We start from the raw sequence: 8,311 nt of genomic DNA, 5'->3' as shown, positions 1-8,311 counted from the left end.
ATAATACAAAAATAAAACCATCTCGAGATTAAAGTTGTTAAATTTCAAGAAAAAACGCGTTAAATTTCAAGAAAAAAGTCGTTAAATTACGAGAACAAATTAGTTAAATTATGAGAAAAATGTTATAATTTAACAAATTTGTTCTCATAATCGAATGACTTTTTTCTCGTAATTTAATGAGTTTATTCTCAACATTTTATCTCAACTTTTGTCTCGAAATTTAACGATTTTTTTCTCGTAATTTAACGAGTTTATTCTCAACATGTTATCTCGACTTTTTTCTCGAAATTTAATGACTTTTTTCTCGTAATTTAACAAGTTTATTCTCAACATTTTATTTCGACTTTTTTCTTGAAATTTAACGACTTTTTTCTCGTAATTTAATGACTTTATTCTCAACATTTTATTTTGACTTTTTTCTCGAAATTTAATGACTTTATTCTCAACATTTTATTTTGACTTTTTTCTCGTAATTTAATGACTTTATTCTCAACATTTTATTTTGACTTTTTTCTCAAAATTTTACAACTTTAATCTCGAGATGGCTTTATTTTTTTATTATTGCTTGGCCCTAATCCTCTTCCGTAGATCTTTGACGTGATCGCGGGCAGTGACGCAAAGTTAATTCTGAGGTAGTTTGATCTAATATTTGATGTTTTTTTTAAATGTTGTTGATTTAAGTAGCAAATAAAAATCAATTTCATTAATGTTTGTATTTTCAGACAAAGGTCTTCTTAATGATTTTCAGTTTTGTTCAAGGTAATTCAAGCAACAGTTTTTCAATAACAGAAGAATATGTAAAAGTCTGGTATTTGGGGTAAAGAGCGCCCCTGCTGTTCGGGGAAAAGGCACAATAATTAACATGATAATGAATCGCTGGCTGACTTTTCCATTTCATAACATGAAATGGTAGATTCACATAGCAAATATCATATCAGATTGGGTATCCATCTTAGAGATAATACCCATATTCAATGAAACAATCAAATTAAAAAAATATATTATCATTTCATAATAAAATATAATTTATTGTTACTACTGTAAATGTGTGTATATATATAATCTAAATATTATGGGATCTCCTTCAATGCTTTCAGAATCTTTACTTTTTAAAGTAATTTTGTTTATGTATTTTTTAAAATAGATTTTTATATTAACATAGGCCTATTTTAATGATAGTATATTTATTGAACACAAATTAATTATTTTATATTAAACAGCCTTTAGCCCCGTTGTACCCTACTTATAGAAATATTTACTCAAAGTAAAATAATCTTAATAGTTACTCGAGTATGAGTAAAAAAGTATACAATGAAAATCTACTCAAATAGCTCGTTACTAGTTACTTATATATATATATATATATATATATATATATATATATATATATATATATATATATATATATAATTGCATTATTTAGATATTTAAATTATTATCATAATTAGCATCTTTGCAACAAACACAGAAGAGACAAGCATTATTTCTGGCATCTGTAGCCCAAATATCATTGCATGTCTTTTGCTACAATAACGTATACAGCTATATTTGAAAGAAGAGAGAAACTCTGTGTGCTCGCGCTCATAACCTCTGAACATCTGATCACAAACAATGATCAAATACACATTGACGGATCTTCTTCGGTCTGTTCTCCAAAATGTAATCAAATATATTTCAGCAGGCGCGAGTAAACTGGTTAATTGTGTCTACGCAAAGGCGTTCATTTTCAAGACGAACAGGTCGTCGGCGCCGCCACTGCGCAATAGCCTATCCACAAATTACCATTTCATACTCTCTGAACAATGGTAGCTTATTTAATGTATAAATTAAGATATATGTTCATAAAAAGGGTAAAGAATTGCTACATACTTTGTTATCGTGGCGTAGGAATAATCTGCTTGGTTGTAAAATGCTGGCTATTGGCTGTATGAATTGAAATCAAATGAACACAGACAGCATACGCAGATCATCTAATAAAGATCTTCATCGCTGGCAAACAATTGGATGCATTTGCAGATTTGCTTTTAATTGACTGTAGATCCACTGCCACTTTTTTTTTTTTTTTTTAAATCTGTTTATTGACCTTTTACAATAATAACAATACAAGTACAGAAGAATTATGAAAAAATATTTTACCATCCCACCCCCCAGAGGAAACAAATATATAAAATAATAATAATAATAATAATAATAAATACATAATAATAATAATAATATAAAAAAATAAATAGTGGAGAGTGGTAAAATTAGCCTTGAACAGATCTAAGCATTTACGTGTAAATGTTACTCCTAAATATTTAAAACTTTGGGCAGCGACTTTAAACATTGAGGTACTCATTGGTAAATCGGAAATTGTAAAATGTATTGGATATAATTCATTTTTATTTATATTCAATTTATAACCGGAGAAGAGGCTAAAGGAGTTTATAATTCTCAGAATTTCGGGCAGAGAAACAACAGGATCAGAGATATAGAGCAACACATCATCAGCATATAAAGACATTTTGTGAACAGCATCAGCTCTCCTAATTCCCTGTATAGTCTGCTCACTACGAATGGCAATTGCCAGTGGTTCAATTACCAATGCGAAAAGCAAAGGTGAAAGTGGGCAGCCTTGTCTAGTGCCACGTTTTAAAGGAAAAATAGAAGAGGATACTCCATTGGCCCTAACAGAGCATATTGGGGATAAATACAAAAGTTTTATCCAGGATATGAACGCATTGCCAAAACCAAATTTCAGTAGCACATAGAAAAGGTAATCCCATTCCACTCGATCAAAGGCTTTCTCCGCGTCAAGCAGCAGAAGAGCCTCCGATGGGTGAGAATTGGAAGAATAAATTATATTAAATGCCCTTCTAATATTATGAGACAGTAATCTGTTTTTAATAAAACCAGTTTGGTCGCTGTGTATGATTAACGGTAAAATGGATTGAAGACGCTTTGCAAGCATTTTAGCCAGTATTTTTGCATCTACGTTCAAAAGACTGATTGGCCTGTATGAACCACATTCGTGAGGGTCTTTGTCTTTTTTCAAAATCAAAGAAATACAAGACTGACGGAGGGTTGGAGGCAGGCAGCCATTATTAAAGGAGTCCAATAACATATTTAGTAACGGTGTTTTAAGTGTTTGAGAAAACCTCTTAAAAAATTCAACAGGGAACCCATCGGACCCAGGGGTCTTGCCGTTCTGCATACTCACAATTGCTTGCACTATCTCCTCTGCAGAAAAAGGTAATTCTAGCTCTTCTCTCATTGCATCCGATATTGTAGGTATGGGCAGTGGTTCAAAAAAACTTTCCATAAGGGACCTATCCGTGGGGGGTTCTGATTTGTATAGCAAAGAGTAATAGTCTTTAAAATGGGCAGTAATACTAACAGGGTCAGTAATCAAATTGCCATTGGAGGATCGAATCTTATAAATTAAATTTTGAGCTGACTTTTCCTTTAACTGAAGAGCAAGAAGTTTACTTGGCTTGTCACCATACTCAAAAACTGAATGTTTAGCCTTCAGCAATAACTTTTCAGCTTGATGGGTTGATAACATATTAAAATCAGATTGAAGTTTGAGTCTCTTTTTGTAAATTCCAGGATCTGGAGAAGTTGCATAAGCCGAATTATTTCCAGAGATAATTCTTCTAGCTTCTTCCTTCTTTGTCTATTTACACAAGCTGAATATGAAATGACTTGACCCCGAGCATATGCTTTAAAAGATTCCCATATTATAGAAGGTGAGGTCTCAGGGATGGTATTTATCTCCAAAAATATATCTAATTTGTCTTTTAACGAATCACAAAATGCTTTATCAGAGAGCAGCAGAGAATTGAATTTCCAACTTCGAGAATCCAACATCTTATCTTGAAACTGAAGAGAAAGTGAAAGTGGAGCATGATCAGATATAACAATGCTGCCATATGAACAGGCCTTCACTTTAGACAACAATTTCTTGTCTAGAAAAAAATAATCAATACGGGAGTAATTGTGGTGAACATGAGAGAAAAATGAGTATTGTCGTGCTGTGGGGTATAAAAAACACCATACATCGGCCTGACCGCAAGTAGTTAGAAGCGACTGAAGCGTAATTGCCGTTTTAGAAGGTTGGGCTGGTTTAGTAGATGAACGGTCAAGAGAAGAGTTCAGAGAACAATTAAAATCACCTCCCATAATGAGATAGTGTGAGTTTAGGTCAGGGAGCAAGGAGAATATTTTCTGAATGAAATTTTCATCATCGTAATTTGGTGCGTATATATTAGCCAGAGTCACAGTTAAACCATAAAGAAGGCCTGAAACAATTACATATCTACCACCGGAATCCACTAAGGTTTCTGGAGGAGCGAATGGTATACATTTGTTCACAATAATTGCCACCCCTCTAGATTTACTGAGAAATTTAGAATGGAATACTTGTCCAATCCATTTCTTACAAAGTCTGGCATGATCTGTGTTTTTTAAGTGGGTCTCTTGCAAAAAACCAGTATGAGTATTTAAATGTTTTAAATGTGACAAGACCTTGTTAAGTTTAATTACATGGTTTAAACCTTTGACATTCCAACTGGTAAAATTCACACAAGAACTCCCAGACTGAGCATTGCTTAAGCTAGTGGTCATTGGTTATAACAACAGCAAAAACATGAGAACATGAATGTGGCTTTCTTCTGTCTTGACATATCTGAGATTCTGAAATAGAGTGAAAGAACAACCAAACAAACAAAAAAAAAACAAAAAAAAAAAACAAACAAACAAAAAAGACCCCATGTACACAAATGGTACGAACATTACCCACAACAAAGCACAAACCTTCTCTCCGCTGAACTTTCGGAGAGAGCTCCGTAACAGATTGGAAATATATAAAGAAAAAGGGGAACAATATATTCACAGATCGCATATTAAAATAATAATAATAAAAGTTGCATGGTCTGTACATGCTTATAATGCAAGAAGTCAATAAAGTCTGATACAACACCGAGCTTCAATGCAATGCCATGACAAATCAGGGCACAGACCAAGCATTTAGGGCTACTGTCCCGAGTGAAACATTGTCCAACAATAACTCTTATTTACCTGTATCCACAGCAGCTACTTCGCTTGACTGTTTGGATTTAACCACGGTGGCAAGGAACGTAGACACAGCATCAGGGCTGTCAAAGCTGTGAGATTCGCCGTTGAATGAAAGGAGAAGTCTGCAGGGATACAGCATCCTGAATTTGACACCGGCTCCGTGTAATTCTGCCTTGACTGATTTAAACTGATCCCGTCGTTTCTTGAGTTCCACGGAGAAATCAGGAAAGATCAAAATCTTGGATTCCTTGTAGCGCAACTCCCCATGCTCGCGTGACAACCGTAAAATTTCTTCCCTGGTTTGGAAACGAAGAAAGCGTACAATCATAGGTCTCGGTGGCGCGCCGGATCACGGTTTAGGTGCGAGGGGCCGATGTGCGCGCTCAATCTCCGGCGTCTGAGGTAGTTTATCCCCGAAAAGTTCTGCGAAGAACGATGCCATGAACTGAGAGGGTTTGGACGTTTCAACGTTTTCGGGGATACCTAATATACGAAGATTGTTCCGACGCGAGTGGTTTTCCAAATCATCTGCCTTGCTCTTTAACTCCTCGTTATCTCTTTCCAAGGACTGACATTTGCGCTCTAAAATGTCGAGCCTTTCGTCTATGCTGTTCATCGAAGCTTCAATGTCTTTAATTTTGGAGCTATGATTGGAAATGGTGGCTTGAAGAGTCGCTGTTGAGGCACGTATTTCAGTGAGAAACTCAGTCCTTAGCGACGCGATTTCCTCACGAATTGTTGTGGTAAGCATCTCTTTCAAAAGAGATGGCGTTAACCCCGAAGCAGCCGCGGCCATGTTGCCGGCCTCATCAGTTTCATCAGGAGCGGGAGAAGCACGTTTAGATTTAGGCATGGCAACGAAAATAACAGGCCCCAACACGCATTCGAATGTTCTCTGGTGTTGTAGACATCGTCTTAAAGTATAAGAATACCAAATGTTCCCGTTAACAACTGAAAAGAAATAAAATTTATGGAGCAGCTCCCGGACACGCCTCACTTACTCAAACTGCATACCGGAAGTCCGATCCACTGCCACTTTATTCAACACTCCGAGTGAGAAACCGCTTCAGACGATTCAGTGCGTGCAGGAAATTAATCATTCAAACTGATTCGCGAACCAATTTAGACAGTTTTACCAACTTGTTTGATCAAGGCTGCGTTACACTCTAGTTTTAGACACGCACTCGCGAACTTCCCTAAACAATTCCCCTCGGGGGAATCCCTGCCGCCATTTTGAAGTGCGTTCCACTTCGTGAAGTGAACGGGGGAAGTTTATATGGACAGACCCTCGCTCTCTTGATTTTGACTGAGGGAACGAGTCTACTTCATGCAACGTTTATGACGTCACGGCATATCGCGTTTAATTTACCCCACCACAAACAACTCTAAGATATATTAATTATTTTTTTTAAAACATTTAAAACACACATATATACATATAGAATGCTGTATTAACCTCTTCCACTCTGAGGCATTTTTTAGATTTCCGCCTGAATTTGACATACCAAAGTTTAAATGTTCACCCTTCACACATACAGTGAGAGAAATGTAAAATATTGGTGTCATTGTAAAGAAAACCCCTCAAAATAACAAAATCAGACTGTAATACTTCAGAAATTACATTGTATGCATTTAAAATACTGTAATAAGCACTTAAAAAATAGGCGATTTTTGTTTTTTTTGTTTAAAATCCTATTTTTGAAAATCTGTAAATCAGGTTCTGTTTGCTCTAGGGACCTGCTGATTGTTTTCTTTGATTCCACTAGGTGACAGCTTGTACTAGAAAAAAATATTTTGAATCTATCATCTTCTAAACAGAAGTTATTGAAATGTAACTGAAGGGAGGCAAAATGATATTTTAGCGTATGCAAGTGTTCTTTGGATTGTCCTTTGCAAAAACAGGTTTTACAGACTGCATTACCCCAAAAATCCTATTTTTATTATATGGTATAGCACTTTATTTTATTATTTATTGATTTTCTTCATTTTCATCTTTGTCTCTGAGATGCAAAACAAGTACTATGCTAAAAAGCATAAAAGAATGAGATTTTGTTTAGCGTTTTACACTTTTTATTCTCCTTTCAGGTGACATAAGACAGTATAACATATAAAATAAAATGTATGTGGTCTTTAACAATGTAAAACATGATCTACATCCTCCACATTTATATCATTCTGTGCATCACTATAATATTTTGTCCCTTGTGTTGAGAGCATCACCTTCCTCTGGCCTGTCTTGAAGATGTGAAGCTGAGGACCATCTGTTCCGGTGGTCCAGGATCTCATGCAGCATCTGAAACAAAAAATAAAAGTTGTTAGTTAGTTGTTTACAATATAATAATATGCATTTTACGATTTCAAAATGTAGATTTACTCAAATGACGATTTTATTGAAGTCTGCATGCTTGTATACTAATATGTATGAGTATGCATACTTATACGCAGTTTCGTCAAATGTTTTGTCAAATGTAACAGTTTATTGGCTTAGTTGCTGTGCTTTCCCATTTCAAAATAATAATTTTATCATTAAATAAGCATTAGCATTGTAAATGCAGGAATATATGAGCTTACCAGTCAAGCGCAGGGTCCTCTCGTCTCCCTCGAGAAAAGCGAGCTGTCATTTTCGCCAAATCATAACACGGCGTCACTGGTCCATGCCTCATCACTTTCAAGTACTTCAAAAACGTTTATATCGGTGCCATTGGTGCTTTTCCCTCTCCATATGCCATTTTAGAAGTCAAAACAATACACAAACTACCCACTGAGCAAATGGACGTCCAAAAGACGTCATTTCGACGTCTTTGTCGGACGTTGAAAAGACGTCCCCAGAAGAGCCAGAATGAAAGTTTTTATGACGTCTTTTTTCGACGTTGTTTGGACGTCATTGTTGCACGTTGAACAGACGTCCCATGAGGAGCCAGAAGTTTTTATGACGTCTTTTTACGACGTCGTTTGGACGTCCAATATTGACATTTATAGGATGTCTCAAGAAGGTTAAAATTTAGTTAAAATGTGTTACAAAATCAGCTGCAGACTCACTTTAGACATCATTTATACTGCTTCTGCGTCAAATAAACACTTTACACTTTGCATTCAATTAAAACATTTATTTCAACGTAAAGTCCATATGTGATTGTATATGTGTATACCCAGAAATAACAAAAACATATAATAGTGGGTTAAAAAAACATATTTTACGAGCAATTCCATGCAAATATCAATCTTACTGAACCATTTTTTGTGCATTTAGTTCTGT

General features: G+C 35.3%; 1 protein-coding gene across 1 annotated transcript in view; it reads right to left on the bottom strand.

Annotated features, from left to right (window-relative positions):
* The window catches only part of LOC137015101 (zinc finger protein 271-like), a 448,677-nt gene that overhangs the window by 271,563 nt on the left and 168,803 nt on the right, over positions 1–8,311 (bottom strand). The gene's annotated exons all lie outside the window — the stretch shown is intronic.

Source organism: Chanodichthys erythropterus, chromosome 3 (genome assembly GCF_024489055.1).
Source record: "Chanodichthys erythropterus isolate Z2021 chromosome 3, ASM2448905v1, whole genome shotgun sequence".
NCBI lineage: Eukaryota > Metazoa > Chordata > Actinopteri > Cypriniformes > Xenocyprididae > Chanodichthys > Chanodichthys erythropterus.
Note: the sequence above shows the minus strand (reverse complement) of the source record. Positions and strands in the feature narration are given on the sequence as shown.